Source organism: Rattus norvegicus, chromosome 6 (genome assembly GCF_036323735.1).
Source record: "Rattus norvegicus strain BN/NHsdMcwi chromosome 6, GRCr8, whole genome shotgun sequence".
NCBI classification, from domain to species: domain Eukaryota; kingdom Metazoa; phylum Chordata; class Mammalia; order Rodentia; family Muridae; genus Rattus; species Rattus norvegicus.
Window position 1 is genome coordinate 129,200,603 of NC_086024.1, and position 7,872 is coordinate 129,208,474.

Sequence of the window (7,872 nt, forward strand, 5' to 3'; positions counted from 1 at the left end):
TGTGATTGGTTTTTTATTTCAATTTTATAGGAGATTACGGTTAAGAGATTGTATGAATCTCAGAAGAGACTTTGAACTTTAGACTTCTAAACAAGTTTGAGACTGTTGTAAACTACGGGGACTTGTGAAGTTGGACTGAATGCATTTTGCATTATGCTATGACTACAAGCCTATGGGGGTGCCAAGGAGTGGAATATGGTGGTTTGAATAGGCATAGCATTCCTAGACTCCTGTGTTTGAATGCTTGGCCATAAGGAGTGGCACTATTAGGAGGTGGGGTCTTGTTGGAGTGGGTGTGGCCTTGTTGGAGGAAGTGTATTGCTGTGGGGGTGGATTTTGAGGTCTCCTGTGCAAAGCACAGTCCGCGTCTGGGGGCTGTGGATCAAGATGTAGAACTATCATGTCCTTCTTCAGAGCCATGTCTGCCTGGGTGCTGCCATGTTCCCACAAATATTATGATAATGGACTAAACACCTGAAACTGTAAGCTAGCCACAATTAAATATTTTCTTCTATAAGAGGTCATGGTCATGGTGTCTCTTCACAACAATGAAACTCTAACTAAGAGACCACCACCCCCAAATCCCCATGCTCAGTACTTATCCCCCATCGCAGTCCCTCCCAACCCCAATTTCTTATTTTCTTAAATCAGGTCAGGTAGCCCAGTGTGATCTTGAACTTGCTGCGAGGCTGAGGATCCTCTTGCCCCCATCTCCAACGTGCTGGCGTTGCAGATGTGTACCACCAACCGCCACGCCCAACACCATCCATCTCCGTCACAGCCATACAGTGCTCAGCGTTTTCAGGTTCAGTTCTCCCTCCTTATAGATACCACACATTAGTTTCTCCTGTGGATTCCATGGCTTTGAAGCCTATTACTCTTCAGCACTGAGTAATATTCCATTGTCTGGATTCGCCACAGTTCAAAGGTCAATGCATGCCCAGCTATGTAGCCATCTGCGTGAGAGGCAGGGCATTTCCATCTGCACCAGGGTTCCTGTGACCCACCTCTCTCAAGCGTGGTCTCTTCTGACCCCCACCAAGCCAGCCATTTTCAATCCTTCTATGAATAGAATTTTATACGGTCACTTGAAGTTATTCACGTGTATGTGTTTGTATGGGTGTCTGCTGCACAAGAAGACGCTGGATTCTCTGGAGCTGGACCTCAGGTGGCTATGAGCTGCCCAATATGGGTGCTAGGAACTGAACTCAGGTTCTCTGGAAGAGCAGCAAGCACTCTTAACTGCTGAAGAATCTCTCTGTCTCTAAACAGTTTTTTGTCTGACTTCTTCCATTCAATATATGCTTAAGAGCCCCCCCCCCGCCATAACACATGCATATCCACTTACACACACAAACACACACACACATACACACACACACACTTACACACACTCACATTTGGTATAGAAGTAATTTCTTCATTGCTGAATTTATGAGAACTTGACTGTTCTGTAGTGTATCTTATAATAATAATAATAATAATAATAATAATAATAATAATAATAATAAGCCAAGGGTGTCGTGGTAGATATCTGCAAACCCACTATTAGCGAAATAGAAACTAAAATAACATTCTATGTGTCAAATCTGTTGGGGTCACGGGTAGTCTAGGACCTAGAATTCTACTCTGAACGGGTAGTTTTCTAGTTTTCAAGGAATGCAATAGGTATGTGTCAGGACATGGTAGCTCACACTTATGACCTCAGCATGGAGGCTGAGGCAGGAGGACCACTGGAAATTCAAGACCAGGCTGATCTACATAGAAGTACCAGGCTACATAGAGAGATCCTGTTTCAAAAACAAAGGAAACACACAGTTGTGTGTGAAGTAGCTACAATCCCCACCACCCCCGACCCCTAGTAAAATGACTTATTTGTGATTGAGAGACTAAACTGAGAGCCACGACACACACCTTTAATTCGGGCCTAGAGAGGAAGAAGTGGATGGGTCTCTGTGAGTTCCAGACCAACCTGGTCTTCGTAGTGAGACTTTGTCTCAAACAAAACAAAGCTGGAGAAAATAGGCAGTAGTCACACCTCATTCAGGAGCCTGAGCGGAAGGAATCTTACTCATTCAGGGAGGTATATTTTCATTTGTTTTTCTTTGTTTGAGACGGCCTCACTATCTAGCCTTGGTCTGAAGTTTGCTATGTGGGGGTCGGGGTGGCAGTAGGGGGGGCAGGAACTAAGAGATCCACTTGCTCTTGTCTCTGGAGTGCTGGGATTAGAGGTATGCCCGCCCCCACCTCCACCCACCTCCACCCACTCCCCTGCCATCTGTTGCTTGTGACCTGAGCAAGACCCTTGGGGGCGGAGTGGGGTGGTAGTGGTGCAAGAGAAGGCACAGACTCAAAGACACAGACTTCGGGAGTAAGGCAAGTTGCAAAAGCAGACAGACTCATTTATTCTAGGACAGACCTTTATATCCCCCTCCCAGCATCTCTTTGGCTCTCACGTAGCCAGATACGACAACGACGACGACGACGACAACGTGTCTGTCTTTTTCTCAATTGCTTGTTCCATCGCCTGGCCCAGCATCGTTGGTCCTAGCTGTGCTGGCAGATTCTACGTTGGCTCAGGGAGGAAGTGTCAGTGGCACATATGCCAGCATTGTTGCTGGGCCTGCTTGGCTAAATTCCTCCTACACTCAACCCGCCCATCCCCAGTCCCATGTATATATATTTTGAGTTCGGGTCCTAAGCCCTGGAGTAGACTAAGGAAATTAAAGCTTCTGGCTCTGGAGCTTCTAGTTTGCAGAGAGTGGAGGGGCTGTGGTTTGGGCTGAGGCTGCTGGAATGCAAAAGAAAAAGGTTCTCTCCCTCTCCTCCAGAATTCTGCCTTCTTACCATAGAACCTTTTCAAAATGGCGTCCTCCTGTTTCTGTAAGCCCTAGCCCCCCATTCTACCCCCCCCCCCCGCTCTAGAGGATGAGTTCTGATTGGTTCACGTAACTCTATATGCAACCATTCCTCTACCAATCATTGATTAAACCAAGGATGTGAGGCAGTTCTGGCCAATTAGATGTAAGCAGCTTTATTGAGCAGGGGTGGAACTTATGGGAAACATCTTTTCCCTCAGAGATGAAAATACATAAAACTTTAAAAGCCTCTTTGTGGGAGGAGTCTTACATTTTTGTGCCTCTGAGGTGGCACTGCCATGAAGCTCATTTAACTGCTTCCTGATAGTAGGTCTCCGGCATTGCTGACACCATGTTTCCGTGGATAGAGAAGTCTAGGAAGGAATGTTGGTCTGAGCGGAGCCTGTGAAGATGTTGAAGAGGTAAATCAGTAAGAAAACCACAGGAGGATGGACACATAGTTTAGGATCTGGCCTGGGGAGCTGGCATGACAGTGAAAGAATACATTACTGCCAGTGCCACTGTAACACTAGGATAAACCAGACCTGCCTCAGAAGAAATGGGGCATACAGAACCCTCGGCCCAAGAAGAGCTTATGTGGCCACGACGTGCGCGCTTGCGTGCGCGTGTGTGCATGTGCGCGTCCGTACGGTGAAAGAAAGGTCTAAACCCACTTCTGGGTTTGAAAACCTACCGATCCTGGGGCCCTAAATCCCACCAACCCCTAGGCTCACACCAAGCTCATGACTTGAAATTCCAATAATCCCCACTCTGGAAACTCTGCTCCCTGCCACTTCTAGCCATCCTCTTGTATCTTTCCCAAGTCTTCTGTGAGTCTTGTGTGAGGTTTGTTGTGCTTTGTGTGGTGTGACTTGGTGATAATCCTTGGCTCCCAACTGCCAGGATACCTTCCCCGTCAGAACTGCAACATTTTCATTCAGGAAACCTTTCTCCCTCAGAGTTGTGACACTTACAATGTGACATTTCTTCTGTTATAATTGTATCTTCTTTAACACAGAACTTGCTTGCACTGTTTGCAGATATTGGTCTGGAACATTGTAAATATTAACCCAGTAGATATTCAGGTTAGATGGCAGGAGAAATGGCTGCCCAGGACCCTCTGGTTGCTTTGCTAAGACAGGAAGGGAACACAGGTAAGCGCCAGTCTTGGGAAGAGAAAGACCAGCAGAGGATACTCCAAACCTGGGAACATCTGCCAATCAAGAACTGTGTGTTTGGGAGCTGGGTAAGGACTTCCAGGGTGGGGTGTAGGAATCTGAACTATCTTGGGAACTCAAAGGGTGTGAGCAGCTGGTGAGTAGGGGACCAGCTCAGGGTGAGGCCTCACACTAGGCCTAAGGTTCTGTGGTGGCTTATCTGCAGTGTCCCCATGTTAAACAATGGTACTGGTGGTGATCAGGGGAAGGGAGTGCTGGATTCCCTGGGTTTAGTGAAGCAGGTGAGCTTCTTCATCATGGCTAGACATCACCTTAGCTATTGACATTCTCAGGAGGAAGGAGGAAGAGGAAAGACGAGGTTACCCTTGCTCTCTGTTTCATCTGTTGGCCTGGATCTTCATTTCTCACCCTCAGCCTGCCTTGGGTTTTTCTTTTACCTGTACTTTTTCACCTAACTTGATCACATCCTCAGACAAGGGCTATTGGCTCTCCACTATGGCGGATGGTCCACAGATGGCCGCCTGTAGACCTTCCCTGCCTGAATAACCACTGAGCCACTTCCGCATACTTCTCTCTGTTTGTGACAGTGTCTCCGTGTGTGTGTGTGTGTGTGTGTGTGTGTGTGTGTGTGTGTGTGTGTGTGTGTGTGTCTGTGTCTCTGACTGATCCAGGACCCTGCAGGCTGCCCAGCTGCGTGGAGAGGGAAAGCCTGACACCCAGGAGCCTGGCTACTTCATCAGGCCGTTCTGGCTCCACCCTCAGCCTGTTTTGCACACAGTGCAGCAGACCCAGGTTTTATTCATCAGTGACAAAGTATGTGTGCGCTCTCTGTGCTTCTTTTGCAGTTGCTCTGGAGCCAAGGTCTTTCACAGGGATCTGTGGGATCAGAGGGCCTCCCTAGAGTGGTGTGGAGTCACAGAGATTGTAAGCCAAACTTTGTTTACATTTGCATATTCATGTTTTCATTCTAGGAAGGGGACCCTAAGCCTTCCAGCTATTCCAAAGGGTTCTTGAGCTCCCCTGGAGGAAGGTAAGAAGAACGGTGCCTCAGTTGCACACAGGAATATCTTGAGTCACTTGCTGAAGGCTTATTTATTTATTTATTTATTTATTTATTTATTTTTGCTGCAGTCATCTTAGATTCTGTGTTCTCTACCTGCTTCTCCTGGGAGGCTGCTACAGCAATTGGGCCTTTGAATGACAAGGCTCCCAGCCCATGGTGCCCAGGCTGTGACCTCAAGCAGCAGATGAGCAGTTCATCCTGAGATGAACAGAAGGTGTGAAACACACCAGATTTGGGGACCAGCAAAAAATGTGGTTTAATCTCTTTAATAACTCTATTTTTGACTGCAATAAGTGTTTTTTATATGGTTTTTTGTTAAACAAATATTTTATTTAAATTTATTTCCTTTTTCTTTGTATCTTTTTTGGATATATATGCAAATATTTATTAAAAATTTTGCCAGGCATGCTGGCACACATCTTTAATCTCAGCATTCCAGAGGTGGAGATGGGTGGATTTCTGTAAGTCAATCTGGTGTATATAGTGAATTTCAGGTCAGCCAGGGTGACAGAGAGAAACCATGTCTCAAACAGAGAAAAAAATAAGATATATTATACATGGCAATGGGTTTATAGATTACATTTATATGTAATCTATGTATGCATAAAATCTAGGAAAGTTGAGAGGACCGTGAAAGGGTAGACATGAGGTTTTTGGTTTTTTTTTTTTGTTTTTTTTTTTTGTTTTTTTTGTTTTGTTCTTTTTTTCGGAGCTGGGGACCGAACCCAGGGCCTTGCGCTTCCTAGGCAAGCGCTCTACCACTGAGCTAAATCCCCAACCCCTAGACATGAGTTTTTAAGGGAGTAGTAGAATGCATATCCTTTGTCTGTTTGACTGTTGCAAACAAGGACAGCCAGGATAGCCCTGAATTTACTATGTAGCCCAGGCTGGTCCTGAGCTCTTGGTTCCCCTGCTTCCATCCTTCTAGTGCTGAGATAACAGGTTTGAGATGAACCTTTTGGCCATTTCCTTACTTGACTTGGGCTTCTTCTTGTAAAATAAAGGCACATCACCAACTTGACTCGACCATACTCATGAGGTGCCTAATCTGTGCATGGTACACAGCAGGCATTGAATAATTGGCACTCCAGACCCTATGACTTCTCTTGTTATTTCAGCGTCTATTCCAGAGATACTGTGTTTCAGAGCATGGATGGTGATTGCAGTCCTCCAGAGGCAGAGGTAAGTAGGCTTCTTAGTAGCCTGCTCTAAGTAGAGAATTCTAGGCAAGCCAAGGGTTCACTGTGAGCCACTGTCTAAAACCAAAAAACAGGGAGGGCTATGTTTCACTTGTGAACATTCTCCTTTCAAATACATTGTGTCAGAATGATCCAGGCTGCAGGAGTGCCCTCTCTCGCTCATCACTACAAAGTCTGGCAATAGACCTGGGTAAATGTTCTGCAAAAGCCTTTCAGAGACCTATTTTATGCCCCGTCCAGATCCTGATCAAATATTCAGAAGGAGAAGAAATGACCGATGGGAAGCAGCACCACAGCACGGAGCCTCGAGGAGGGCGGCTGTGGCAGGCAGTGACACTGCGTGGTTCACTTGCTGGCCTGGACACTTCCCAATTGCACTTTGAGTCAGTGGCCTCCCTTCTGTTCCTCTTCAAGTCCTGTGTTTGGATCTTGGTTGTAATTTATTTCAGGTTCAGAGCTCCATATGACATTTCTGGGTTTGCTTTGCCATGGCAGCGAAGCAATCCCTCCAGCATGGGATATTGCATCTCTTAAGTTGAGCTGCCCAGTAGAAAGGGCATGGAAATGATTTATGGGTGCTGAGAAGCTGTCTTGCATGCACCAAAGCATGAGTTAATGGCCCTGTCCCACACGAGAAGGGGAAAGGCCAAGCCCACACATACTTTGGATGAGTGGTTCACTTCTGAGGAGCCTCATGGAAGGCTGAAGGGCTAATCAACTTTTCCAGACAGTTCGGGAGGGGGACATCTGTGTTGAGGTCGGGGCCCCTGCCAGTACTCTGGCTGGGAAGCTTGGCTCCAGATCCCAGCGCTGCCTCTTGCTACCTGCCTTCTGTTTCCCCATGGGTAAAGTGGGAAATCTGTCCTAGTTAAGGCTAGGGCTGTCATTGCTGTGATGAAACACCATGACCAAAAGCAGGATGGAAGAGAAGGGTTTATTCAGCTTGTACTTCTGTATCATAATCCACCATTGAAGGAAGTCAGGACAGGAACTCAAGCAGGGCAGAGCTCTGGAGGCAGAGCTGATGCAGAGGCCATGGAGGGATGCTGCTTACTGTCTTGCTCATCACGGCTTGCTCAGCTTGCTCTCTTATAGAACCCAGGACCACCAGTCCAGGGATGGCCACACCCACAATGGGCTGGACCCTCTCCATCAATAATTAAGAAAATGCAGCTAAGTTATAGGGAGGTATTTTCTCAATTGAGCAGGGGACAGTAAGGGAGAAGGTGTGTCCAGAATAGAACTAAGTAGAAAACCATTAGATACATGATCACAGTGAGATGAACACCCCTCTTCCCCCCCTCCTCCTCTTTCCTCTCCTCCTTCTTGTTCTTTTTTGAGACAGACCCTCATATAGCCAAGGTTGGCCTCGAACAAAGTATGTAGGTAATGCTGATGTCCTTCCTTATTCTCTCCTAGCATGAGGCTTCATGTATGCCAGGTGAGCATTCCATTAAATCAGCTACAGGTACAATCCCAACAAGATTTTTTAAGTTCCATGACTGAGAAAATTACAAACAAAATAAAACCGACCAAACGAACAAACAAACACAGACAAACGAAGACAACTCTGA